Source organism: Anomaloglossus baeobatrachus, chromosome 7 (assembly GCF_048569485.1).
Source record: "Anomaloglossus baeobatrachus isolate aAnoBae1 chromosome 7, aAnoBae1.hap1, whole genome shotgun sequence".
Lineage (NCBI taxonomy): Eukaryota > Metazoa > Chordata > Amphibia > Anura > Aromobatidae > Anomaloglossus > Anomaloglossus baeobatrachus.
Window position 1 is genome coordinate 205604069 of NC_134359.1, and position 26304 is coordinate 205630372.

A 26304-nucleotide genomic window follows, 5' to 3' on the forward strand; every position below is an offset into this window, starting at 1 on the left:
ATTTCCTGTTCAAGAAGGCTGCTATCAAACTTTTCTAACATTTCAGTCTGGCAAAAGTAAACCCACTGTTTTCATTTGGCATGCTTGATGCCATCCTACATTGGCTGACATCTTCTTCCTTTTGAGTACTTTGACAACACAGATTTAGAATCTCTCCATTGCACTATCTAAGGAAGGGATATGAGAAAGACAAGTTTGACTTTATAGTATTTTTACAAGGAAAGTACACTGTTAAACATAGAAACTTCAGTACTGAGGCTATGAAAAGAAGGCACTGCTGAGATTCGAACTCAGGATCTCCTGTTTACGAGACAGGCGCTTTAACCAACTAAGCCACAGCACCACTTTGTGTAAGAGTAGAAAAGCACTACTGGTAGAGTCGCCCTCACCTCATGTCTTTCAGTGTCCTTGAATGTCTAGAGATAGACGACTTATGCAAATTCTTTCTTTACTGGACTAATTTTTAGGGCTTCAATAGTGACAAAAAATACAATCTTTCTTGAATTACTGATATTAAAACCCTAAACTTTGGTTAATCTCTGATAAAGTTTGAGCTTGTCCAACTCTTGACATAATCCACTGTTGTAGATATGATAAGAGCCACTTTGCCAGAAGCTCATACACAATCTTTAGTGAAATTGCACAGACTTGTCAAAATCCTCATTAGATCACATCATCTGGCTACAGACTCTTCCTGTAGACGAGCTGCCGAGTGGTTATGGCGTATGACTACTAATCCATTGTGCTCTGCATGCATGGTTTTTGAATCCCATACTTGTTGAAGTTACCTTCATCTCCAATGTTGAAACTCTAAATTATCTTTTTCAGCCCAAGCAGTGAGTATTTCCAGCATTTCCTGTTCAAGAAGGCTGCTATCAAACTTTTCTAACATTTCAGTCTGGCAAAAGTAAACCCACTGTTTTCATTTGGCATGCTTGATGCCATCCTACATTGGCTGACATCTTCTTCCTTTTGAGTACTTTGACAACACAGATTTAGAATCTCTCCATTGCACTATCTAAGGAAGGGATATGAGAAAGACAAGTTTGACTTTATAGTATTTTTACAAGGAAAGTACATTGTTAAACATAGAAACTTCTGTAAGAGGCTATGAAAAGAAGGCACTGCTGAGATTCGAACTCAGGATCTCCTGTTTACAAGACAGGCGCTTTAACCAACTAAGCCACAGCACCACTTTGTTTAAGAGTAGGAAAGCACTACTGGTAGAATCGCCCTCACCTCATGTCTTTCAGTGTCCTTGAATGTCTAGAGATAGACGACTTATGCAAATTCTTTCTTTACTGGACTAATTTTTAGGGCTTCAATAGTGACAAAAAATACAATCTTTATTGAATTACTGATATTAAAACCCTAAACTTTGGTTAATCTCTGATAAAGTTTGAGCTTGTCCAACTCTTGACATAATCCACTGTTGTAGATATGATAAGAGCCACTTTGCCAGAAGCTCATACACAATCTTTAGTGAAATTGCACAGACTTGTCAAAATCCTCATTAGATCACATCATCTGGCTACAGACTCTTCCTGTAGACGAGCTGCCAAGTGGTTATGGCGTATGACTACTAATCCATTGTGCTCTGCATGCATGGTTTTTGAATCCCATACTTGTTGAAGTTACCTTCATCTCCAATGTTGAAACTCTAAATTATCTTTTTCAGCCCAAGCAGTGAGTATTTCCAGCATTTCCTGTTCAAGAAGGCTGCTATCAAACTTTTCTAACATTGGCTGACATCTTCTTCCTTTTGAGTACTTTGACAACACAGATTTAGAATCTCTCCATTGCACTATCTAAGGAAGGGATATGAGAAAGACAAGTTTGACTTTATAGTATTTTTACAAGGAAAGTACACTGTTAAACATAGAAACTTCAGTACTGAGGCTATGAAAAGAAGGCACTGCTGAGATTCGAACTCAGGATCTCCTGTTTACGAGACAGGCGCTTTAACCAACTAAGCCACAGCACCACTTTGTGTAAGAGTAGAAAAGCACTACTGGTAGAGTCGCCCTCACCTCATGTCTTTCAGTGTCCTTGAATGTCTAGAGATAGACGACTTATGCAAATTCTTTCTTTACTGGACTAATTTTTAGGGCTTCAATAGTGACAAAAAATACAATCTTTCTTGAATTACTGATATTAAAACCCTAAACTTTGGTTAATCTCTGATAAAGTTTGAGCTTGTCCAACTCTTGACATAATCCACTGTTGTAGATATGATAAGAGCCACTTTGCCAGAAGCTCATACACAATCTTTAGTGAAATTGCACAGACTTGTCAAAATCCTCATTAGATCACATCATCTGGCTACAGACTCTTCCTGTAGACGAGCTGCCGAGTGGTTATGGCGTATGACTACTAATCCATTGTGCTCTGCATGCATGGTTTTTGAATCCCATACTTGTTGAAGTTACCTTCATCTCCAATGTTGAAACTCTAAATTATCTTTTTCAGCCCAAGCAGTGAGTATTTCCAGCATTTCCTGTTCAAGAAGGCTGCTATCAAACTTTTCTAACATTTCAGTCTGGCAAAAGTAAACCCACTGTTTTCATTTGGCATGCTTGATGCCATCCTACATTGGCTGACATCTTCTTCCTTTTGAGTACTTTGACAACACAGATTTAGAATCTCTCCATTGCACTATCTAAGGAAGGGATATGAGAAAGACAAGTTTGACTTTATAGTATTTTTACAAGGAAAGTACATTGTTAAACATAGAAACTTCTGTAAGAGGCTATGAAAAGAAGGCACTGCTGAGATTCGAACTCAGGATCTCCTGTTTACAAGACAGGCGCTTTAACCAACTAAGCCACAGCACCACTTTGTTTAAGAGTAGGAAAGCACTACTGGTAGAATCGCCCTCACCTCATGTCTTTCAGTGTCCTTGAATGTCTAGAGATAGACGACTTATGCAAATTCTTTCTTTACTGGACTAATTTTTAGGGCTTCAATAGTGACAAAAAATACAATCTTTATTGAATTACTGATATTAAAACCCTAAACTTTGGTTAATCTCTGATAAAGTTTGAGCTTGTCCAACTCTTGACATAATCCACTGTTGTAGATATGATAAGAGCCACTTTGCCAGAAGCTCATACACAATCTTTAGTGAAATTGCACAGACTTGTCAAAATCCTCATTAGATCACATCATCTGGCTACAGACTCTTCCTGTAGACGAGCTGCCAAGTGGTTATGGCGTATGACTACTAATCCATTGTGCTCTGCATGCATGGTTTTTGAATCCCATACTTGTTGAAGTTACCTTCATCTCCAATGTTGAAACTCTAAATTATCTTTTTCAGCCCAAGCAGTGAGTATTTCCAGCATTTCCTGTTCAAGAAGGCTGCTATCAAACTTTTCTAACATTGGCTGACATCTTCTTCCTTTTGAGTACTTTGACAACACAGATTTAGAATCTCTCCATTGCACTATCTAAGGAAGGGATATGAGAAAGACAAGTTTGACTTTATAGTATTTTTACAAGGAAAGTACACTGTTAAACATAGAAACTTCTGTAAGAGGCTATGAAAAGAAGGCACTGCTGAGATTCGAACTCAGGATCTCCTGTTTACAAGACAGGCGCTTTAACCAACTAAGCCACAGCACCACTTTGTTTAAGAGTAGAAAAGCACTACTGGTAGATTCGCCCTCACCTCATGTCTTTCAGTGTCCTTGAATGTCTAGAGATAGACGACTTATGCAAATTCTTTCTTTACTGGACTAATTTTTAGGGCTTCAATAGTGACAAAAAATACAATCTTTCTTGAATTACTGATATTAAAACCCTAAACTTTGGTTAATCTCTGATAAAGTTTGAGCTTGTCCAACTCTTGACATAATCCACTGTTGTAGATATGATAAGAGCCACTTTGCCAGAAGCTCATACACAATCTTTAGTGAAATTGCACAGACTTGTCAAAATCCTCATTAGATCACATCATCTGGCTACAGACTCTTCCTGTAGACGAGCTGCCGAGTGGTTATGGCGTATGACTACTAATCCATTGTGCTCTGCATGCATGGTTTTTGAATCCCATACTTGTTGAAGTTACCTTCATCTCCAATGTTGAAACTCTAAATTATCTTTTTCAGCCCAAGCAGTGAGTATTTCCAGCATTTCCTGTTCAAGAAGGCTGCTATCAAACTTTTCTAACATTTCAGTCTGGCAAAAGTAAACCCACTGTTTTCATTTGGCATGCTTGATGCCATCCTACATTGGCTGACATCTTCTTCCTTTTGAGTACTTTGACAACACAGATTTAGAATCTCTCCATTGCACTATCTAAGGAAGGGATATGAGAAAGACAAGTTTGACTTTATAGTATTTTTACAAGGAAAGTACACTGTTAAACATAGAAACTTCAGTACTGAGGCTATGAAAAGAAGGCACTGCTGAGATTCGAACTCAGGATCTCCTGTTTACGAGACAGGCGCTTTAACCAACTAAGCCACAGCACCACTTTGTGTAAGAGTAGAAAAGCACTACTGGTAGAGTCGCCCTCACCTCATGTCTTTCAGTGTCCTTGAATGTCTAGAGATAGACGACTTATGCAAATTCTTTCTTTACTGGACTAATTTTTAGGGCTTCAATAGTGACAAAAAATACAATCTTTCTTGAATTACTGATATTAAAACCCTAAACTTTGGTTAATCTCTGATAAAGTTTGAGCTTGTCCAACTCTTGACATAATCCACTGTTGTAGATATGATAAGAGCCACTTTGCCAGAAGCTCATACACAATCTTTAGTGAAATTGCACAGACTTGTCAAAATCCTCATTAGATCACATCATCTGGCTACAGACTCTTCCTGTAGACGAGCTGCCGAGTGGTTATGGCGTATGACTACTAATCCATTGTGCTCTGCATGCATGGTTTTTGAATCCCATACTTGTTGAAGTTACCTTCATCTCCAATGTTGAAACTCTAAATTATCTTTTTCAGCCCAAGCAGTGAGTATTTCCAGCATTTCCTGTTCAAGAAGGCTGCTATCAAACTTTTCTAACATTTCAGTCTGGCAAAAGTAAACCCACTGTTTTCATTTGGCATGCTTGATGCCATCCTACATTGGCTGACATCTTCTTCCTTTTGAGTACTTTGACAACACAGATTTAGAATCTCTCCATTGCACTATCTAAGGAAGGGATATGAGAAAGACAAGTTTGACTTTATAGTATTTTTACAAGGAAAGTACATTGTTAAACATAGAAACTTCTGTAAGAGGCTATGAAAAGAAGGCACTGCTGAGATTCGAACTCAGGATCTCCTGTTTACAAGACAGGCGCTTTAACCAACTAAGCCACAGCACCACTTTGTTTAAGAGTAGGAAAGCACTACTGGTAGAATCGCCCTCACCTCATGTCTTTCAGTGTCCTTGAATGTCTAGAGATAGACGACTTATGCAAATTCTTTCTTTACTGGACTAATTTTTAGGGCTTCAATAGTGACAAAAAATACAATCTTTATTGAATTACTGATATTAAAACCCTAAACTTTGGTTAATCTCTGATAAAGTTTGAGCTTGTCCAACTCTTGACATAATCCACTGTTGTAGATATGATAAGAGCCACTTTGCCAGAAGCTCATACACAATCTTTAGTGAAATTGCACAGACTTGTCAAAATCCTCATTAGATCACATCATCTGGCTACAGACTCTTCCTGTAGACGAGCTGCCAAGTGGTTATGGCGTATGACTACTAATCCATTGTGCTCTGCATGCATGGTTTTTGAATCCCATACTTGTTGAAGTTACCTTCATCTCCAATGTTGAAACTCTAAATTATCTTTTTCAGCCCAAGCAGTGAGTATTTCCAGCATTTCCTGTTCAAGAAGGCTGCTATCAAACTTTTCTAACATTTCAGTCTGGCAAAAGTAAACCCACTGTTTTCATTTGGCATGCTTGATGCCATCCTACATTGGCTGACATCTTCTTCCTTTTGAGTACTTTGACAACACAGATTTAGAATCTCTCCATTGCACTATCTAAGGAAGGGATATGAGAAAGACAAGTTTGACTTTATAGTATTTTTACAAGGAAAGTACATTGTTAAACATAGAAACTTCTGTAAGAGGCTATGAAAAGAAGGCACTGCTGAGATTCGAACTCAGGATCTCCTGTTTACAAGACAGGCGCTTTAACCAACTAAGCCACAGCACCACTTTGTTTAAGAGTAGGAAAGCACTACTGGTAGAATCGCCCTCACCTCATGTCTTTCAGTGTCCTTGAATGTCTAGAGATAGACGACTTATGCAAATTCTTTCTTTACTGGACTAATTTTTAGGGCTTCAATAGTGACAAAAAATACAATCTTTATTGAATTACTGATATTAAAACCCTAAACTTTGGTTAATCTCTGATAAAGTTTGAGCTTGTCCAACTCTTGACATAATCCACTGTTGTAGATATGATAAGAGCCACTTTGCCAGAAGCTCATACACAATCTTTAGTGAAATTGCACAGACTTGTCAAAATCCTCATTAGATCACATCATCTGGCTACAGACTCTTCCTGTAGACGAGCTGCCAAGTGGTTATGGCGTATGACTACTAATCCATTGTGCTCTGCATGCATGGTTTTTGAATCCCATACTTGTTGAAGTTACCTTCATCTCCAATGTTGAAACTCTAAATTATCTTTTTCAGCCCAAGCAGTGAGTATTTCCAGCATTTCCTGTTCAAGAAGGCTGCTATCAAACTTTTCTAACATTGGCTGACATCTTCTTCCTTTTGAGTACTTTGACAACACAGATTTAGAATCTCTCCATTGCACTATCTAAGGAAGGGATATGAGAAAGACAAGTTTGACTTTATAGTATTTTTACAAGGAAAGTACACTGTTAAACATAGAAACTTCAGTACTGAGGCTATGAAAAGAAGGCACTGCTGAGATTCGAACTCAGGATCTCCTGTTTACGAGACAGGCGCTTTAACCAACTAAGCCACAGCACCACTTTGTGTAAGAGTAGAAAAGCACTACTGGTAGAGTCGCCCTCACCTCATGTCTTTCAGTGTCCTTGAATGTCTAGAGATAGACGACTTATGCAAATTCTTTCTTTACTGGACTAATTTTTAGGGCTTCAATAGTGACAAAAAATACAATCTTTCTTGAATTACTGATATTAAAACCCTAAACTTTGGTTAATCTCTGATAAAGTTTGAGCTTGTCCAACTCTTGACATAATCCACTGTTGTAGATATGATAAGAGCCACTTTGCCAGAAGCTCATACACAATCTTTAGTGAAATTGCACAGACTTGTCAAAATCCTCATTAGATCACATCATCTGGCTACAGACTCTTCCTGTAGACGAGCTGCCGAGTGGTTATGGCGTATGACTACTAATCCATTGTGCTCTGCATGCATGGTTTTTGAATCCCATACTTGTTGAAGTTACCTTCATCTCCAATGTTGAAACTCTAAATTATCTTTTTCAGCCCAAGCAGTGAGTATTTCCAGCATTTCCTGTTCAAGAAGGCTGCTATCAAACTTTTCTAACATTTCAGTCTGGCAAAAGTAAACCCACTGTTTTCATTTGGCATGCTTGATGCCATCCTACATTGGCTGACATCTTCTTCCTTTTGAGTACTTTGACAACACAGATTTAGAATCTCTCCATTGCACTATCTAAGGAAGGGATATGAGAAAGACAAGTTTGACTTTATAGTATTTTTACAAGGAAAGTACATTGTTAAACATAGAAACTTCTGTAAGAGGCTATGAAAAGAAGGCACTGCTGAGATTCGAACTCAGGATCTCCTGTTTACAAGACAGGCGCTTTAACCAACTAAGCCACAGCACCACTTTGTTTAAGAGTAGGAAAGCACTACTGGTAGAATCGCCCTCACCTCATGTCTTTCAGTGTCCTTGAATGTCTAGAGATAGACGACTTATGCAAATTCTTTCTTTACTGGACTAATTTTTAGGGCTTCAATAGTGACAAAAAATACAATCTTTATTGAATTACTGATATTAAAACCCTAAACTTTGGTTAATCTCTGATAAAGTTTGAGCTTGTCCAACTCTTGACATAATCCACTGTTGTAGATATGATAAGAGCCACTTTGCCAGAAGCTCATACACAATCTTTAGTGAAATTGCACAGACTTGTCAAAATCCTCATTAGATCACATCATCTGGCTACAGACTCTTCCTGTAGACGAGCTGCCAAGTGGTTATGGCGTATGACTACTAATCCATTGTGCTCTGCATGCATGGTTTTTGAATCCCATACTTGTTGAAGTTACCTTCATCTCCAATGTTGAAACTCTAAATTATCTTTTTCAGCCCAAGCAGTGAGTATTTCCAGCATTTCCTGTTCAAGAAGGCTGCTATCAAACTTTTCTAACATTGGCTGACATCTTCTTCCTTTTGAGTACTTTGACAACACAGATTTAGAATCTCTCCATTGCACTATCTAAGGAAGGGATATGAGAAAGACAAGTTTGACTTTATAGTATTTTTACAAGGAAAGTACACTGTTAAACATAGAAACTTCTGTAAGAGGCTATGAAAAGAAGGCACTGCTGAGATTCGAACTCAGGATCTCCTGTTTACAAGACAGGCGCTTTAACCAACTAAGCCACAGCACCACTTTGTTTAAGAGTAGAAAAGCACTACTGGTAGATTCGCCCTCACCTCATGTCTTTCAGTGTCCTTGAATGTCTAGAGATAGACGACTTATGCAAATTCTTTCTTTACTGGACTAATTTTTAGGGCTTCAATAGTGACAAAAAATACAATCTTTCTTGAATTACTGATATTAAAACCCTAAACTTTGGTTAATCTCTGATAAAGTTTGAGCTTGTCCAACTCTTGACATAATCCACTGTTGTAGATATGATAAGAGCCACTTTGCCAGAAGCTCATACACAATCTTTAGTGAAATTGCACAGACTTGTCAAAATCCTCATTAGATCACATCATCTGGCTACAGACTCTTCCTGTAGACGAGCTGCCGAGTGGTTATGGCGTATGACTACTAATCCATTGTGCTCTGCATGCATGGTTTTTGAATCCCATACTTGTTGAAGTTACCTTCATCTCCAATGTTGAAACTCTAAATTATCTTTTTCAGCCCAAGCAGTGAGTATTTCCAGCATTTCCTGTTCAAGAAGGCTGCTATCAAACTTTTCTAACATTTCAGTCTGGCAAAAGTAAACCCACTGTTTTCATTTGGCATGCTTGATGCCATCCTACATTGGCTGACATCTTCTTCCTTTTGAGTACTTTGACAACACAGATTTAGAATCTCTCCATTGCACTATCTAAGGAAGGGATATGAGAAAGACAAGTTTGACTTTATAGTATTTTTACAAGGAAAGTACACTGTTAAACATAGAAACTTCAGTACTGAGGCTATGAAAAGAAGGCACTGCTGAGATTCGAACTCAGGATCTCCTGTTTACGAGACAGGCGCTTTAACCAACTAAGCCACAGCACCACTTTGTGTAAGAGTAGAAAAGCACTACTGGTAGAGTCGCCCTCACCTCATGTCTTTCAGTGTCCTTGAATGTCTAGAGATAGACGACTTATGCAAATTCTTTCTTTACTGGACTAATTTTTAGGGCTTCAATAGTGACAAAAAATACAATCTTTCTTGAATTACTGATATTAAAACCCTAAACTTTGGTTAATCTCTGATAAAGTTTGAGCTTGTCCAACTCTTGACATAATCCACTGTTGTAGATATGATAAGAGCCACTTTGCCAGAAGCTCATACACAATCTTTAGTGAAATTGCACAGACTTGTCAAAATCCTCATTAGATCACATCATCTGGCTACAGACTCTTCCTGTAGACGAGCTGCCGAGTGGTTATGGCGTATGACTACTAATCCATTGTGCTCTGCATGCATGGTTTTTGAATCCCATACTTGTTGAAGTTACCTTCATCTCCAATGTTGAAACTCTAAATTATCTTTTTCAGCCCAAGCAGTGAGTATTTCCAGCATTTCCTGTTCAAGAAGGCTGCTATCAAACTTTTCTAACATTTCAGTCTGGCAAAAGTAAACCCACTGTTTTCATTTGGCATGCTTGATGCCATCCTACATTGGCTGACATCTTCTTCCTTTTGAGTACTTTGACAACACAGATTTAGAATCTCTCCATTGCACTATCTAAGGAAGGGATATGAGAAAGACAAGTTTGACTTTATAGTATTTTTACAAGGAAAGTACATTGTTAAACATAGAAACTTCTGTAAGAGGCTATGAAAAGAAGGCACTGCTGAGATTCGAACTCAGGATCTCCTGTTTACAAGACAGGCGCTTTAACCAACTAAGCCACAGCACCACTTTGTTTAAGAGTAGGAAAGCACTACTGGTAGAATCGCCCTCACCTCATGTCTTTCAGTGTCCTTGAATGTCTAGAGATAGACGACTTATGCAAATTCTTTCTTTACTGGACTAATTTTTAGGGCTTCAATAGTGACAAAAAATACAATCTTTATTGAATTACTGATATTAAAACCCTAAACTTTGGTTAATCTCTGATAAAGTTTGAGCTTGTCCAACTCTTGACATAATCCACTGTTGTAGATATGATAAGAGCCACTTTGCCAGAAGCTCATACACAATCTTTAGTGAAATTGCACAGACTTGTCAAAATCCTCATTAGATCACATCATCTGGCTACAGACTCTTCCTGTAGACGAGCTGCCAAGTGGTTATGGCGTATGACTACTAATCCATTGTGCTCTGCATGCATGGTTTTTGAATCCCATACTTGTTGAAGTTACCTTCATCTCCAATGTTGAAACTCTAAATTATCTTTTTCAGCCCAAGCAGTGAGTATTTCCAGCATTTCCTGTTCAAGAAGGCTGCTATCAAACTTTTCTAACATTGGCTGACATCTTCTTCCTTTTGAGTACTTTGACAACACAGATTTAGAATCTCTCCATTGCACTATCTAAGGAAGGGATATGAGAAAGACAAGTTTGACTTTATAGTATTTTTACAAGGAAAGTACACTGTTAAACATAGAAACTTCAGTACTGAGGCTATGAAAAGAAGGCACTGCTGAGATTCGAACTCAGGATCTCCTGTTTACGAGACAGGCGCTTTAACCAACTAAGCCACAGCACCACTTTGTGTAAGAGTAGAAAAGCACTACTGGTAGAGTCGCCCTCACCTCATGTCTTTCAGTGTCCTTGAATGTCTAGAGATAGACGACTTATGCAAATTCTTTCTTTACTGGACTAATTTTTAGGGCTTCAATAGTGACAAAAAATACAATCTTTCTTGAATTACTGATATTAAAACCCTAAACTTTGGTTAATCTCTGATAAAGTTTGAGCTTGTCCAACTCTTGACATAATCCACTGTTGTAGATATGATAAGAGCCACTTTGCCAGAAGCTCATACACAATCTTTAGTGAAATTGCACAGACTTGTCAAAATCCTCATTAGATCACATCATCTGGCTACAGACTCTTCCTGTAGACGAGCTGCCGAGTGGTTATGGCGTATGACTACTAATCCATTGTGCTCTGCATGCATGGTTTTTGAATCCCATACTTGTTGAAGTTACCTTCATCTCCAATGTTGAAACTCTAAATTATCTTTTTCAGCCCAAGCAGTGAGTATTTCCAGCATTTCCTGTTCAAGAAGGCTGCTATCAAACTTTTCTAACATTTCAGTCTGGCAAAAGTAAACCCACTGTTTTCATTTGGCATGCTTGATGCCATCCTACATTGGCTGACATCTTCTTCCTTTTGAGTACTTTGACAACACAGATTTAGAATCTCTCCATTGCACTATCTAAGGAAGGGATATGAGAAAGACAAGTTTGACTTTATAGTATTTTTACAAGGAAAGTACATTGTTAAACATAGAAACTTCTGTAAGAGGCTATGAAAAGAAGGCACTGCTGAGATTCGAACTCAGGATCTCCTGTTTACAAGACAGGCGCTTTAACCAACTAAGCCACAGCACCACTTTGTTTAAGAGTAGGAAAGCACTACTGGTAGAATCGCCCTCACCTCATGTCTTTCAGTGTCCTTGAATGTCTAGAGATAGACGACTTATGCAAATTCTTTCTTTACTGGACTAATTTTTAGGGCTTCAATAGTGACAAAAAATACAATCTTTATTGAATTACTGATATTAAAACCCTAAACTTTGGTTAATCTCTGATAAAGTTTGAGCTTGTCCAACTCTTGACATAATCCACTGTTGTAGATATGATAAGAGCCACTTTGCCAGAAGCTCATACACAATCTTTAGTGAAATTGCACAGACTTGTCAAAATCCTCATTAGATCACATCATCTGGCTACAGACTCTTCCTGTAGACGAGCTGCCAAGTGGTTATGGCGTATGACTACTAATCCATTGTGCTCTGCATGCATGGTTTTTGAATCCCATACTTGTTGAAGTTACCTTCATCTCCAATGTTGAAACTCTAAATTATCTTTTTCAGCCCAAGCAGTGAGTATTTCCAGCATTTCCTGTTCAAGAAGGCTGCTATCAAACTTTTCTAACATTGGCTGACATCTTCTTCCTTTTGAGTACTTTGACAACACAGATTTAGAATCTCTCCATTGCACTATCTAAGGAAGGGATATGAGAAAGACAAGTTTGACTTTATAGTATTTTTACAAGGAAAGTACACTGTTAAACATAGAAACTTCAGTACTGAGGCTATGAAAAGAAGGCACTGCTGAGATTCGAACTCAGGATCTCCTGTTTACGAGACAGGCGCTTTAACCAACTAAGCCACAGCACCACTTTGTGTAAGAGTAGAAAAGCACTACTGGTAGAGTCGCCCTCACCTCATGTCTTTCAGTGTCCTTGAATGTCTAGAGATAGACGACTTATGCAAATTCTTTCTTTACTGGACTAATTTTTAGGGCTTCAATAGTGACAAAAAATACAATCTTTCTTGAATTACTGATATTAAAACCCTAAACTTTGGTTAATCTCTGATAAAGTTTGAGCTTGTCCAACTCTTGACATAATCCACTGTTGTAGATATGATAAGAGCCACTTTGCCAGAAGCTCATACACAATCTTTAGTGAAATTGCACAGACTTGTCAAAATCCTCATTAGATCACATCATCTGGCTACAGACTCTTCCTGTAGACGAGCTGCCGAGTGGTTATGGCGTATGACTACTAATCCATTGTGCTCTGCATGCATGGTTTTTGAATCCCATACTTGTTGAAGTTACCTTCATCTCCAATGTTGAAACTCTAAATTATCTTTTTCAGCCCAAGCAGTGAGTATTTCCAGCATTTCCTGTTCAAGAAGGCTGCTATCAAACTTTTCTAACATTTCAGTCTGGCAAAAGTAAACCCACTGTTTTCATTTGGCATGCTTGATGCCATCCTACATTGGCTGACATCTTCTTCCTTTTGAGTACTTTGACAACACAGATTTAGAATCTCTCCATTGCACTATCTAAGGAAGGGATATGAGAAAGACAAGTTTGACTTTATAGTATTTTTACAAGGAAAGTACATTGTTAAACATAGAAACTTCTGTAAGAGGCTATGAAAAGAAGGCACTGCTGAGATTCGAACTCAGGATCTCCTGTTTACAAGACAGGCGCTTTAACCAACTAAGCCACAGCACCACTTTGTTTAAGAGTAGGAAAGCACTACTGGTAGAATCGCCCTCACCTCATGTCTTTCAGTGTCCTTGAATGTCTAGAGATAGACGACTTATGCAAATTCTTTCTTTACTGGACTAATTTTTAGGGCTTCAATAGTGACAAAAAATACAATCTTTATTGAATTACTGATATTAAAACCCTAAACTTTGGTTAATCTCTGATAAAGTTTGAGCTTGTCCAACTCTTGACATAATCCACTGTTGTAGATATGATAAGAGCCACTTTGCCAGAAGCTCATACACAATCTTTAGTGAAATTGCACAGACTTGTCAAAATCCTCATTAGATCACATCATCTGGCTACAGACTCTTCCTGTAGACGAGCTGCCAAGTGGTTATGGCGTATGACTACTAATCCATTGTGCTCTGCATGCATGGTTTTTGAATCCCATACTTGTTGAAGTTACCTTCATCTCCAATGTTGAAACTCTAAATTATCTTTTTCAGCCCAAGCAGTGAGTATTTCCAGCATTTCCTGTTCAAGAAGGCTGCTATCAAACTTTTCTAACATTGGCTGACATCTTCTTCCTTTTGAGTACTTTGACAACACAGATTTAGAATCTCTCCATTGCACTATCTAAGGAAGGGATATGAGAAAGACAAGTTTGACTTTATAGTATTTTTACAAGGAAAGTACACTGTTAAACATAGAAACTTCAGTACTGAGGCTATGAAAAGAAGGCACTGCTGAGATTCGAACTCAGGATCTCCTGTTTACGAGACAGGCGCTTTAACCAACTAAGCCACAGCACCACTTTGTGTAAGAGTAGAAAAGCACTACTGGTAGATTCGCCCTCACCTCATGTCTTTCAGTGTCCTTGAATGTCTAGAGATAGACGACTTATGCAAATTCTTTCTTTACTGGACTAATTTTTAGGGCTTCAATAGTGACAAAAAATACAATCTTTCTTGAATTACTGATATTAAAACCCTAAACTTTGGTTAATCTCTGATAAAGTTTGAGCTTGTCCAACTCTTGACATAATCCACTGTTGTAGATATGATAAGAGCCACTATCCCAGAAGCTCATACACAATCTTTAGTGAAATTGCACAGACTTGTCAAAATCCTCATTAGATCACATCATCTGGCTACAGACTCTTCCTGTAGACGAGCTGCCGAGTGGTTATGGCGTATGACTACTAATCCATTGTGCTCTGCATGCATGGTTTTTGAATCCCATACTTGTTGAAGTTACCTTCATCTCCAATGTTGAAACTCTAAATTATCTTTTTCAGCCCAAGCAGTGAGTATTTCCAGCATTTCCTGTTCAAGAAGGCTGCTATCAAACTTTTCTAACATTTCAGTCTGGCAAAAGTAAGCCCACTGTTTTCATTTGGCATGCTTGATGCCATCCTACATTGGCTGACATCTTCTTCCTTTTGAGTACTTTGACAACACAGATTTAGAATCTCTCCATTGCACTATCTAAGGAAGGGATATGAGAAAGACAAGTTTGACTTTATAGTATTTTTACAAGGAAAGTACACTGTTAAACATAGAAACTTCAGTACTGAGGCTATGAAAAGAAGGCACTGCTGAGATTCGAACTCAGGATCTCCTGTTCACGAGACAGGCGCTTTAACCAACTAAGCCACAGCACCACTTTGTGTAAGAGTAGAAAAGCACTACTGGTAGAGTCGCCCTCACCTCATGTCTTTCAGTGTCCTTGAATGTCTAGAGATAGACGACTTATGCAAATTCTTTCTTTACTGGACTAATTTTTAGGGCTTCAATAGTGACAAAAAATACAATCTTTCTTGAATTACTGATATTAAAACCCTAAACTTTGGTTAATCTCTGATAAAGTTTGAGCTTGTCCAACTCTTGACATAATCCACTGTTGTAGATATGATAAGAGCCACTTTGCCAGAAGCTCATACACAATCTTTAGTGAAATTGCACAGACTTGTCAAAATCCTCATTAGATCACATCATCTGGCTACAGACTCTTCCTGTAGACGAGCTGCCGAGTGGTTATGGCGTATGACTACTAATCCATTGTGCTCTGCATGCATGGTTTTTGAATCCCATACTTGTTGAAGTTACCTTCATCTCCAATGTTGAAACTCTAAATTATCTTTTTCAGCCCAAGCAGTGAGTATTTCCAGCATTTCCTGTTCAAGAAGGCTGCTATCAAACTTTTCTAACATTTCAGTCTGGCAAAAGTAAGCCCACTGTTTTCATTTGGCATGCTTGATGCCATCCTACATTGGCTGACATCTTCTTCCTTTTGAGTACTTTGACAACACAGATTTAGAATCTCTCCATTGCACTATCTAAGGAAGGGATATGAGAAAGACAAGTTTGACTTTATAGTATTTTTACAAGGAAAGTACACTGTTAAACATAGAAACTTCAGTACTGAGGCTATGAAAAGAAGGCACTGCTGAGATTCGAACTCAGGATCTCCTGTTTACGAGACAGGCGCTTTAACCAACTAAGCCACAGCACCACTTTGTGTAAGAGTAGAAAAGCACTACTGGTAGAGTCGCCCTCACCTCATGTCTTTCAGTGTCCTTGAATGTCTAGAGATAGACGACTTATGCAAATTCTTTCTTTACTGGACTAATTTTTAGGGCTTCAATAGTGACAAAAAATACAATCTTTCTTGAATTACTGATATTAAAACCCTAAACTTTGGTTAATCTCTGATAAAGTTTGAGCTTGTCCAACTCTTGACATAATCCACTGTTGTAGATATGATAAGAGCCACTTTGCCAGAAGCTCATACACAATCTTTAGTGAAATTGCACAGACTTGTCAAAATCCTCATTAGATCACATCATCTGGCTACAGACTCTTCCTGTAGACGAGCTGCCGAGTGGTTATGGCGTATGACTACTAATCCATTGTGCTCTGCATGCATGGTTTTTGAATCCCATACTTGTTGAAGTTACCTTCATCTCCAATGTTGAAACTCTAAATTATCTTTTTCAGCCCAAGCAGTGAGTATTTCCAGCATTTCCTGTTCAAGAAGGCTGCTATCAAACTTTTCTAACATTTCAGTCTGGCAAAAGTAAACCCACTGTTTTCATTTGGCATGCTTGATGCCATCCTACATTGGCTGACATCTTCTTCCTTTTGAGTACTTTGACAACACAGATTTAGAATCTCTCCATTGCACTATCTAAGGAAGGGATATGAGAAAGACAAGTTTGACTTTATAGTATTTTTACAAGGAAAGTACACTGTTAAACATAGAAACTTCAGTACTGAGGCTATGAAAAGAAGGCACTGCTGAGATTCGAACTCAGGATCTCCTGTTTACGAGACAGGCGCTTTAACCAACTAAGCCACAGCACCACTTTGTGTAAGAGTAGAAAAGCACTACTGGTAGATTCGCCCTCACCTCATGTCTTTCAGTGTCCTTGAATGTCTAGAGATAGACGACTTATGCAAATTCTTTCTTTACTGGACTAATTTTTAGGGCTTCAATAGTGACAAAAAATACAATCTTTCTTGAATTACTGATATTAAAACCCTAAACTTTGGTTAATCTCTGATAAAGTTTGAGCTTGTCCAACTCTTGACATAATCCACTGTTGTAGATATGATAAGAGCCACTATCCCAGAAGCTCATACACAATCTTTAGTGAAATTGCACAGACTTGTCAAAATCCTCATTAGATCACATCATCTGGCTACAGACTCTTCCTGTAGACGAGCTGCCGAGTGGTTATGGCGTATGACTACTAATCCATTGTGCTCTGCATGCATGGTTTTTGAATCCCATACTTGTTGAAGTTACCTTCATCTCCAATGTTGAAACTCTAAATTATCTTTTTCAGCCCAAGCAGTGAGTATTTCCAGCATTTCCTGTTCAAGAAGGCTGCTATCAAACTTTTCTAACATTTCAGTCTGGCAAAAGTAAGCCCACTGTTTTCATTTGGCATGCTTGATGCCATCCTACATTGGCTGACATCTTCTTCCTTTTGAGTACTTTGACAACACAGATTTAGAATCTCTCCATTGCACTATCTAAGGAAGGGATATGAGAAAGACAAGTTTGACTTTATAGTATTTTTACAAGGAAAGTACACTGTTAAACATAGAAACTTCAGTACTGAGGCTATGAAAAGAAGGCACTGCTGAGATTCGAACTCAGGATCTCCTGTTCACGAGACAGGCGCTTTAACCAACTAAGCCACAGCACCACTTTGTGTAAGAGTAGAAAAGCACTACTGGTAGAGTCGCCCTCACCTCATGTCTTTCAGTGTCCTTGAATGTCTAGAGATAGACGACTTATGCAAATTCTTTCTTTACTGGACTAATTTTTAGGGCTTCAATAGTGACAAAAAATACAATCTTTCTTGAATTACTGATATTAAAACCCTAAACTTTGGTTAATCTCTGATAAAGTTTGAGCTTGTCCAACTCTTGACATAATCCACTGTTGTAGATATGATAAGAGCCACTTTGCCAGAAGCTCATACACAATCTTTAGTGAAATTGCACAGACTTGTCAAAATCCTCATTAGATCACATCATCTGGCTACAGACTCTTCCTGTAGACGAGCTGCCGAGTGGTTATGGCGTATGACTACTAATCCATTGTGCTCTGCATGCATGGTTTTTGAATCCCATACTTGTTGAAGTTACCTTCATCTCCAATGTTGAAACTCTAAATTATCTTTTTCAGCCCAAGCAGTGAGTATTTCCAGCATTTCCTGTTCAAGAAGGCTGCTATCAAACTTTTCTAACATTTCAGTCTGGCAAAAGTAAGCCCACTGTTTTCATTTGGCATGCTTGATGCCATCCTACATTGGCTGACATCTTCTTCCTTTTGAGTACTTTGACAACACAGATTTAGAATCTCTCCATTGCACTATCTAAGGAAGGGATATGAGAAAGACAAGTTTGACTTTATAGTATTTTTACAAGGAAAGTACACTGTTAAACATAGAAACTTCAGTACTGAGGCTATGAAAAGAAGGCACTGCTGAGATTCGAACTCAGGATCTCCTGTTTACGAGACAGGCGCTTTAACCAACTAAGCCACAGCACCACTTTGTGTAAGAGTAGAAAAGCACTACTGGTAGAGTCGCCCTCACCTCATGTCTTTCAGTGTCCTTGAATGTCTAGAGATAGACGACTTATGCAAATTCTTTCTTTACTGGACTAATTTTTAGGGCTTCAATAGTGACAAAAAATACAATCTTTCTTGAATTACTGATATTAAAACCCTAAACTTTGGTTAATCTCTGATAAAGTTTGAGCTTGTCCAACTCTTGACATAATCCACTGTTGTAGATATGATAAGAGCCACTTTGCCAGAAGCTCATACACAATCTTTAGTGAAATTGCACAGACTTGTCAAAATCCTCATTAGATCACATCATCTGGCTACAGACTCTTCCTGTAGACGAGCTGCCGAGTGGTTATGGCGTATGACTACTAATCCATTGTGCTCTGCATGCATGGTTTTTGAATCCCATACTTGTTGAAGTTACCTTCATCTCCAATGTTGAAACTCTAAATTATCTTTTTCAGCCCAAGCAGTGAGTATTTCCAGCATTTCCTGTTCAAGAAGGCTGCTATCAAACTTTTCTAACATTTCAGTCTGGCAAAAGTAAACCCACTGTTTTCATTTGGCATGCTTGATGCCATCCTACATTGGCTGACATCTTCTTCCTTTTGAGTACTTTGACAACACAGATTTAGAATCTCTCCATTGCACTATCTAAGGAAGGGATATGAGAAAGACAAGTTTGACTTTATAGTATTTTTACAAGGAAAGTACATTGTTAAACATAGAAACTTCTGTAAGAGGCTATGAAAAGAAGGCACTGCTGAGATTCGAACTCAGGATCTCCTGTTTACAAGACAGGCGCTTTAACCAACTAAGCCACAGCACCACTTTGTTTAAGAGTAGGAAAGCACTACTGGTAGAATCGCCCTCACCTCATGTCTTTCAGTGTCCTTGAATGTCTAGAGATAGACGACTTATGCAAATTCTTTCTTTACTGGACTAATTTTTAGGGCTTCAATAGTGACAAAAAATACAATCTTTATTGAATTACTGATATTAAAACCCTAAACTTTGGTTAATCTCTGATAAAGTTTGAGCTTGTCCAACTCTTGACATAATCCACTGTTGTAGATATGATAAGAGCCACTTTGCCAGAAGCTCATACACAATCTTTAGTGAAATTGCACAGACTTGTCAAAATCCTCATTAGATCACATCATCTGGCTACAGACTCTTCCTGTAGACGAGCTGCCAAGTGGTTATGGCGTATGACTACTAATCCATTGTGCTCTGCATGCATGGTTTTTGAATCCCATACTTGTTGAAGTTACCTTCATCTCCAATGTTGAAACTCTAAATTATCTTTTTCAGCCCAAGCAGTGAGTATTTCCAGCATTTCCTGTTCAAGAAGGCTGCTATCAAACTTTTCTAACATTTCAGTCTGGCAAAAGTAAACCCACTGTTTTCATTTGGCATGCTTGATGCCATCCTACATTGGCTGACATCTTCTTCCTTTTGAGTACTTTGACAACACAGATTTAGAATCTCTCCATTGCACTATCTAAGGAAGGGATATGAGAAAGACAAGTTTGACTTTATAGTATTTTTACAAGGAAAGTACTTTGTTAAACATAGAAACTTCTGTAAGAGGCTATGAAAAGAAGGCACTGCTGAGATTCGAACTCAGGATCTCCTGTTTACAAGACAGGCGCTTTAACCAACTAAGCCACAGCACCACTTTGTTTAAGAGTGGGAAAGCACTACTGGTAGAATCGCCCTCACCTCATGTCTTTCAGTGTCCTTGAATGTCTAGAGATAGACGACTTATGCAAATTCTTTCTTTACTGGACTAATTTTTAGGGCTTCAATAGTGACAAAAAATACAATCTTTATTGAATTACTGATATTAAAACCCTAAACTTTGGTTAATCTCTGATAAAGTTTGAGCTTGTCCAACTCTTGACATAATCCACTGTTGTAGATATGATAAGAGCCACTTTGCCAGAAGCTCATACACAATCTTTAGTGAAATTGCACAGACTTGTCAAAATCCTCATTAGATCACATCATCTGGCTACAGACTCTTCCTGTAGACGAGCTGCCGAGTGGTTATGGCGTATGACTACTAATCCATTGTGCTCTGCATGCATGGTTTTTGAATCCCATACTTGTTGAAGTTACCTTCATCTCCAATGTTGAAACTCTAAATTATCTTTTTCAGCCCAAGCAGTGAGTATTTCCAGCATTTCCTGTTCAAGAAGGCTGCTATCAAACTTTTCTAACATTTCAGTCTGGCAAAAGTAAACCCACTGTTTTCATTTGGCATGCTTGATGCCATCCTACATTGGCTGACATCTTCTTCCTTTTGAGTACTTTGACAACACAGATTTAGAATCTCTCCATTGCACTATCTAAGGAATGGATATGAGAAAGACAAGTTTGACTTTATAGTATTTTTACAAGGAAAGTACATTGTTAAACATAGAAACTTCTGTAAGAGGCTATGAAAAGAAGGCACTGCTGAGATTCGAACTCAGGATCTCCTGTTTACAAGACAGGCGCTTTAACCAACTAAGCCACAGCACCACTTTGTTTAAGAGTAGGAAAGCACTACTGGTAGAATCGCCCTCACCTCATGTCTTTCAGTGTCCTTGAATGTCTAGAGATAGACGACTTATGCAAATTCTTTCTTTACTGGACTAATTTTTAGGGCTTCAATAGTGACAAAAAATACAATCTTTCTTGAATTACTGATATTAAAACCCTAAACTTTGGTTAATCTCTGATAAAGTTTGAGCTTGTCCAACTCTTGACATAATCCACTGTTGTAGATATGATAAGAGCCACTTTGCCAGAAGCTCATACACAATCTTTAGTGAAATTGCACAGACTTGTCAAAATCCTCATTAGATCACATCATCTGGCTACAGACTCTTCCTGTAGACGAGCTGCCGAGTGGTTATGGCGTATGACTACTAATCCATTGTGCTCTGCATGCATGGTTTTTGAATCCCATACTTGTTGAAGTTACCTTCATCTCCAATGTTGAAACTCTAAATTATCTTTTTCAGCCCAAGCAGTGAGTATTTCCAGCATTTCCTGTTCAAGAAGGCTGCTATCAAACTTTTCTAACATTTCAGTCTGGCAAAAGTAAACCCACTGTTTTCATTTGGCATGCTTGATGCCATCCTACATTGGCTGACATCTTCTTCCTTTTGAGTACTTTGACAACACAGATTTAGAATCTCTCCATTGCACTATCTAAGGAATGGATATGAGAAAGACAAGTTTGACTTTATAGTATTTTTACAAGGAAAGTACATTGTTAAACATAGAAACTTCTGTAAGAGGCTATGAAAAGAAGGCACTGCTGAGATTCGAACTCAGGATCTCCTGTTTACAAGACAGGCGCTTTAACCAACTAAGCCACAGCACCACTTTGTTTAAGAGTAGGAAAGCACTACTGGTAGAATCGCCCTCACCTCATGTCTTTCAGTGTCCTTGAATGTCTAGAGATAGACGACTTATGCAAATTCTTTCTTTACTGGACTAATTTTTAGGGCTTCAATAGTGACAAAAAATACAATCTTTCTTGAATTACTGATATTAAAACCCTAAACTTTGGTTAATCTCTGATAAAGTTTGAGCTTGTCCAACTCTTGACATAATCCACTGTTGTAGATATGATAAGAGCCACTTTGCCAGAAGCTCATACACAATCTTTAGTGAAATTGCACAGACTTGTCAAAATCCTCATTAGATCACATCATCTGGCTACAGACTCTTCCTGTAGACGAGCTGCCGAGTGGTTATGGCGTATGACTACTAATCCATTGTGCTCTGCATGCATGGTTTTTGAATCCCATACTTGTTGAAGTTACCTTCATCTCCAATGTTGAAACTCTAAATTATCTTTTTCAGCCCAAGCAGTGAGTATTTCCAGCATTTCCTGTTCAAGAAGGCTGCTATCAAACTTTTCTAACATTTCAGTCTGGCAAAAGTAAACCCACTGTTTTCATTTGGCATGCTTGATGCCATCCTACATTGGCTGACATCTTCTTCCTTTTGAGTACTTTGACAACACAGATTTAGAATCTCTCCATTGCACTATCTAAGGAATGGATATGAGAAAGACAAGTTTGACTTTATAGTATTTTTACAAGGAAAGTACATTGTTAAACATAGAAACTTCTGTAAGAGGCTATGAAAAGAAGGCACTGCTGAGATTCGAACTCAGGATCTCCTGTTTACAAGACAGGCGCTTTAACCAACTAAGCCACAGCACCACTTTGTTTAAGAGTAGGAAAGCACTACTGGTAGAATCGCCCTCACCTCATGTCTTTCAGTGTCCTTGAATGTCTAGAGATAGACGACTTATGCAAATTCTTTCTTTACTGGACTAATTTTTAGGGCTTCAATAGTGACAAAAAATACAATCTTTCTTGAATTACTGATATTAAAACCCTAAACTTTGGTTAATCTCTGATAAAGTTTGAGCTTGTCCAACTCTTGACATAATCCACTGTTGTAGATATGATAAGAGCCACTTTGCCAGAAGCTCATACACAATCTTTAGTGAAATTGCACAGACTTGTCAAAATCCTCATTAGATCACATCATCTGGCTACAGACTCTTCCTGTAGACGAGCTGCCGAGTGGTTATGGCGTATGACTACTAATCCATTGTGCTCTGCATGCATGGTTTTTGAATCCCATACTTGTTGAAGTTACCTTCATCTCCAATGTTGAAACTCTAAATTATCTTTTTCAGCCCAAGCAGTGAGTATTTCCAGCATTTCCTGTTCAAGAAGGCTGCTATCAAACTTTTCTAACATTTCAGTCTGGCAAAAGTAAACCCACTGTTTTCATTTGGCATGCTTGATGCCATCCTACATTGGCTGACATCTTCTTCCTTTTGAGTACTTTGACAACACAGATTTAGAATCTCTCCATTGCACTATCTAAGGAAGGGATATGAGAAAGACAAGTTTGACTTTATAGTATTTTTACAAGGAAAGTACTTTGTTAAACATAGAAACTTCTGTAAGAGGCTATGAAAAGAAGGCACTGCTGAGATTCGAACTCAGGATCTCCTGTTTACAAGACAGGCGCTTTAACCAACTAAGCCACAGCACCACTTTGTTTAAGAGTGGGAAAGCACTACTGGTAGAATCGCCCTCACCTCATGTCTTTCAGTGTCCTTGAATGTCTAGAGATAGACGACTTATGCAAATTCTTTCTTTACTGGACTAATTTTTAGGGCTTCAATAGTGACAAAAAATACAATCTTTATTGAATTACTGATATTAAAACCCTAAACTTTGGTTAATCTCTGATAAAGTTTGAGCTTGTCCAACTCTTGACATAATCCACTGTTGTAGATATGATAAGAGCCACTTTGCCAGAAGCTCATACACAATCTTTAGTGAAATTGCACAGACTTGTCAAAATCCTCATTAGATCACATCATCTGGCTACAGACTCTTCCTGTAGACGAGCTGCCGAGTGGTTATGGCGTATGACTACTAATCCATTGTGCTCTGCATGCATGGTTTTTGAATCCCATACTTGTTGAAGTTACCTTCATCTCCAATGTTGAAACTCTAAATTATCTTTTTCAGCCCAAGCAGTGAGTATTTCCAGCATTTCCTGTTCAAGAAGGCTGCTATCAAACTTTTCTAACATTGGCTGACATCTTCTTCCTTTTGAGTACTTTGACAACACAGATTTAGAATCTCTCCATTGCACTATCTAAGGAAGGGATATGAGAAAGACAAGTTTGACTTTATAGTATTTTTACAAGGAAAGTACACTGTTAAACATAGAAACTTCAGTACTGAGGCTATGAAAAGAAGGCACTGCTGAGATTCGAACTCAGGATCTCCTGTTTACGAGACAGGCGCTTTAACCAACTAAGCCACAGCACCACTTTGTGTAAGAGTAGAAAAGCACTACTGGTAGATTCGCCCTCACCTCATGTCTTTCAGTGTCCTTGAATGTCTAGAGATAGACGACTTATGCAAATTCTTTCTTTACTGGACTAATTTTTAGGGCTTCAATAGTGACAAAAAATACAATCTTTCTTGAATTACTGATATTAAAACCCTAAACTTTGGTTAATCTCTGATAAAGTTTGAGCTTGTCCAACTCTTGACATAATCCACTGTTGTAGATATGATAAGAGCCACTTTGCCAGAAGCTCATACACAATCTTTAGTGAAATTGCACAGACTTGTCAAAATCCTCATTAGATCACATCATCTGGCTACAGACTCTTCCTGTAGACGAGCTGCCGAGTGGTTATGGCGTATGACTACTAATCCATTGTGCTCTGCATGCATGGTTTTTGAATCCCATACTTGTTGAAGTTACCTTCATCTCCAATGTTGAAACTCTAAATTATCTTTTTCAGCCCAAGCAGTGAGTATTTCCAGCATTTCCTGTTCAAGAAGGCTGCTATCAAACTTTTCTAACATTTCAGTCTGGCAAAAGTAAACCCACTGTTTTCATTTGGCATGCTTGATGCCATCCTACATTGGCTGACATCTTCTTCCTTTTGAGTACTTTGACAACACAGATTTAGAATCTCTCCATTGCACTATCTAAGGAAGGGATATGAGAAAGACAAGTTTGACTTTATAGTATTTTTACAAGGAAAGTACTTTGTTAAACATAGAAACTTCTGTAAGAGGCTATGAAAAGAAGGCACTGCTGAGATTCGAACTCAGGATCTCCTGTTTACAAGACAGGCGCTTTAACCAACTAAGCCACAGCACCACTTTGTTTAAGAGTGGGAAAGCACTACTGGTAGAATCGCCCTCACCTCATGTCTTTCAGTGTCCTTGAATGTCTAGAGATAGACGACTTATGCAAATTCTTTCTTTACTGGACTAATTTTTAGGGCTTCAATAGTGACAAAAAATACAATCTTTATTGAATTACTGATATTAAAACCCTAAACTTTGGTTAATCTCTGATAAAGTTTGAGCTTGTCCAACTCTTGACATAATCCACTGTTGTAGATATGATAAGAGCCACTTTGCCAGAAGCTCATACACAATCTTTAGTGAAATTGCACAGACTTGTCAAAATCCTCATTAGATCACATCATCTGGCTACAGACTCTTCCTGTAGACGAGCTGCCGAGTGGTTATGGCGTATGACTACTAATCCATTGTGCTCTGCATGCATGGTTTTTGAATCCCATACTTGTTGAAGTTACCTTCATCTCCAATGTTGAAACTCTAAATTATCTTTTTCAGCCCAAGCAGTGAGTATTTCCAGCATTTCCTGTTCAAGAAGGCTGCTACCAAACTTTTCTAACATTTCAGTCTGGCAAAAGTAAACCCACTGTTTTCATTTGGCATGCTTGATGCCATCCTACATTGGCTGACATCTTCTTCCTTTTGAGTACTTTGACAACACAGATTTAGAATCTCTCCATTGCACTATCTAAGGAATGGATATGAGAAAGACAAGTTTGACTTTATAGTATTTTTACAAGGAAAGTACATTGTTAAACATAGAAACTTCTGTAAGAGGCTATGAAAAGAAGGCACTGCTGAGATTCGAACTCAGGATCTCCTGTTTACAAGACAGGCGCTTTAACCAACTAAGCCACAGCACCACTTTGTTTAAGAGTAGGAAAGCACTACTGGTAGAATCGCCCTCACCTCATGTCTTTCAGTGTCCTTGAATGTCTAGA

At 38.3% G+C, this 26304-nt stretch overlaps 32 non-coding genes across 32 annotated transcripts; all 32 read right to left on the reverse strand.

Moving 5' to 3' along the window:
• Window positions 1-269: 269 nt before the first annotated feature.
• Window positions 270-343, reverse strand: TRNAT-CGU (transfer RNA threonine (anticodon CGU)). Its single transcript has one exon. It is a non-coding gene; the product is annotated as a tRNA-Thr (tRNA).
• Window positions 344-1119: 776 nt separating this feature from the next.
• On the reverse strand, window positions 1120-1193 carry TRNAT-UGU (transfer RNA threonine (anticodon UGU)). Its single transcript has one exon. It is a non-coding gene; the product is annotated as a tRNA-Thr (tRNA).
• Window positions 1194-1910: 717 nt separating this feature from the next.
• TRNAT-CGU (transfer RNA threonine (anticodon CGU)) lies at window positions 1911-1984 on the reverse strand. Its single transcript has one exon. It is a non-coding gene; the product is annotated as a tRNA-Thr (tRNA).
• A 776-nt stretch (window positions 1985-2760) lies between these two features.
• TRNAT-UGU (transfer RNA threonine (anticodon UGU)) lies at window positions 2761-2834 on the reverse strand. Its single transcript has one exon. It is a non-coding gene; the product is annotated as a tRNA-Thr (tRNA).
• Window positions 2835-3550: 716 nt separating this feature from the next.
• TRNAT-UGU (transfer RNA threonine (anticodon UGU)) lies at window positions 3551-3624 on the reverse strand. Its single transcript has one exon. It is a non-coding gene; the product is annotated as a tRNA-Thr (tRNA).
• A 777-nt stretch (window positions 3625-4401) lies between these two features.
• On the reverse strand, window positions 4402-4475 carry TRNAT-CGU (transfer RNA threonine (anticodon CGU)). Its single transcript has one exon. It is a non-coding gene; the product is annotated as a tRNA-Thr (tRNA).
• A 776-nt stretch (window positions 4476-5251) lies between these two features.
• TRNAT-UGU (transfer RNA threonine (anticodon UGU)) lies at window positions 5252-5325 on the reverse strand. Its single transcript has one exon. It is a non-coding gene; the product is annotated as a tRNA-Thr (tRNA).
• A 776-nt stretch (window positions 5326-6101) lies between these two features.
• On the reverse strand, window positions 6102-6175 carry TRNAT-UGU (transfer RNA threonine (anticodon UGU)). Its single transcript has one exon. It is a non-coding gene; the product is annotated as a tRNA-Thr (tRNA).
• Window positions 6176-6892: 717 nt separating this feature from the next.
• Window positions 6893-6966, reverse strand: TRNAT-CGU (transfer RNA threonine (anticodon CGU)). The gene has a single exon. It is a non-coding gene; the product is annotated as a tRNA-Thr (tRNA).
• Window positions 6967-7742: 776 nt separating this feature from the next.
• Window positions 7743-7816, reverse strand: TRNAT-UGU (transfer RNA threonine (anticodon UGU)). Its single transcript has one exon. It is a non-coding gene; the product is annotated as a tRNA-Thr (tRNA).
• Window positions 7817-8532: 716 nt separating this feature from the next.
• On the reverse strand, window positions 8533-8606 carry TRNAT-UGU (transfer RNA threonine (anticodon UGU)). The gene has a single exon. It is a non-coding gene; the product is annotated as a tRNA-Thr (tRNA).
• A 777-nt stretch (window positions 8607-9383) lies between these two features.
• On the reverse strand, window positions 9384-9457 carry TRNAT-CGU (transfer RNA threonine (anticodon CGU)). The gene has a single exon. It is a non-coding gene; the product is annotated as a tRNA-Thr (tRNA).
• Window positions 9458-10233: 776 nt separating this feature from the next.
• TRNAT-UGU (transfer RNA threonine (anticodon UGU)) lies at window positions 10234-10307 on the reverse strand. Its single transcript has one exon. It is a non-coding gene; the product is annotated as a tRNA-Thr (tRNA).
• A 717-nt stretch (window positions 10308-11024) lies between these two features.
• TRNAT-CGU (transfer RNA threonine (anticodon CGU)) lies at window positions 11025-11098 on the reverse strand. The gene has a single exon. It is a non-coding gene; the product is annotated as a tRNA-Thr (tRNA).
• A 776-nt stretch (window positions 11099-11874) lies between these two features.
• Window positions 11875-11948, reverse strand: TRNAT-UGU (transfer RNA threonine (anticodon UGU)). The gene has a single exon. It is a non-coding gene; the product is annotated as a tRNA-Thr (tRNA).
• Window positions 11949-12665: 717 nt separating this feature from the next.
• On the reverse strand, window positions 12666-12739 carry TRNAT-CGU (transfer RNA threonine (anticodon CGU)). Its single transcript has one exon. It is a non-coding gene; the product is annotated as a tRNA-Thr (tRNA).
• A 776-nt stretch (window positions 12740-13515) lies between these two features.
• On the reverse strand, window positions 13516-13589 carry TRNAT-UGU (transfer RNA threonine (anticodon UGU)). Its single transcript has one exon. It is a non-coding gene; the product is annotated as a tRNA-Thr (tRNA).
• Window positions 13590-14306: 717 nt separating this feature from the next.
• Window positions 14307-14380, reverse strand: TRNAT-CGU (transfer RNA threonine (anticodon CGU)). The gene has a single exon. It is a non-coding gene; the product is annotated as a tRNA-Thr (tRNA).
• A 777-nt stretch (window positions 14381-15157) lies between these two features.
• TRNAT-CGU (transfer RNA threonine (anticodon CGU)) lies at window positions 15158-15231 on the reverse strand. The gene has a single exon. It is a non-coding gene; the product is annotated as a tRNA-Thr (tRNA).
• A 777-nt stretch (window positions 15232-16008) lies between these two features.
• On the reverse strand, window positions 16009-16082 carry TRNAT-CGU (transfer RNA threonine (anticodon CGU)). The gene has a single exon. It is a non-coding gene; the product is annotated as a tRNA-Thr (tRNA).
• A 777-nt stretch (window positions 16083-16859) lies between these two features.
• TRNAT-CGU (transfer RNA threonine (anticodon CGU)) lies at window positions 16860-16933 on the reverse strand. Its single transcript has one exon. It is a non-coding gene; the product is annotated as a tRNA-Thr (tRNA).
• Window positions 16934-17710: 777 nt separating this feature from the next.
• TRNAT-CGU (transfer RNA threonine (anticodon CGU)) lies at window positions 17711-17784 on the reverse strand. The gene has a single exon. It is a non-coding gene; the product is annotated as a tRNA-Thr (tRNA).
• A 777-nt stretch (window positions 17785-18561) lies between these two features.
• On the reverse strand, window positions 18562-18635 carry TRNAT-CGU (transfer RNA threonine (anticodon CGU)). Its single transcript has one exon. It is a non-coding gene; the product is annotated as a tRNA-Thr (tRNA).
• A 776-nt stretch (window positions 18636-19411) lies between these two features.
• On the reverse strand, window positions 19412-19485 carry TRNAT-UGU (transfer RNA threonine (anticodon UGU)). The gene has a single exon. It is a non-coding gene; the product is annotated as a tRNA-Thr (tRNA).
• Window positions 19486-20261: 776 nt separating this feature from the next.
• TRNAT-UGU (transfer RNA threonine (anticodon UGU)) lies at window positions 20262-20335 on the reverse strand. Its single transcript has one exon. It is a non-coding gene; the product is annotated as a tRNA-Thr (tRNA).
• Window positions 20336-21111: 776 nt separating this feature from the next.
• Window positions 21112-21185, reverse strand: TRNAT-UGU (transfer RNA threonine (anticodon UGU)). The gene has a single exon. It is a non-coding gene; the product is annotated as a tRNA-Thr (tRNA).
• Window positions 21186-21961: 776 nt separating this feature from the next.
• On the reverse strand, window positions 21962-22035 carry TRNAT-UGU (transfer RNA threonine (anticodon UGU)). The gene has a single exon. It is a non-coding gene; the product is annotated as a tRNA-Thr (tRNA).
• A 776-nt stretch (window positions 22036-22811) lies between these two features.
• On the reverse strand, window positions 22812-22885 carry TRNAT-UGU (transfer RNA threonine (anticodon UGU)). The gene has a single exon. It is a non-coding gene; the product is annotated as a tRNA-Thr (tRNA).
• Window positions 22886-23661: 776 nt separating this feature from the next.
• TRNAT-UGU (transfer RNA threonine (anticodon UGU)) lies at window positions 23662-23735 on the reverse strand. The gene has a single exon. It is a non-coding gene; the product is annotated as a tRNA-Thr (tRNA).
• Window positions 23736-24452: 717 nt separating this feature from the next.
• On the reverse strand, window positions 24453-24526 carry TRNAT-CGU (transfer RNA threonine (anticodon CGU)). The gene has a single exon. It is a non-coding gene; the product is annotated as a tRNA-Thr (tRNA).
• Window positions 24527-25302: 776 nt separating this feature from the next.
• Window positions 25303-25376, reverse strand: TRNAT-UGU (transfer RNA threonine (anticodon UGU)). Its single transcript has one exon. It is a non-coding gene; the product is annotated as a tRNA-Thr (tRNA).
• A 776-nt stretch (window positions 25377-26152) lies between these two features.
• Window positions 26153-26226, reverse strand: TRNAT-UGU (transfer RNA threonine (anticodon UGU)). The gene has a single exon. It is a non-coding gene; the product is annotated as a tRNA-Thr (tRNA).
• Window positions 26227-26304: the final 78 nt, after the last annotated feature.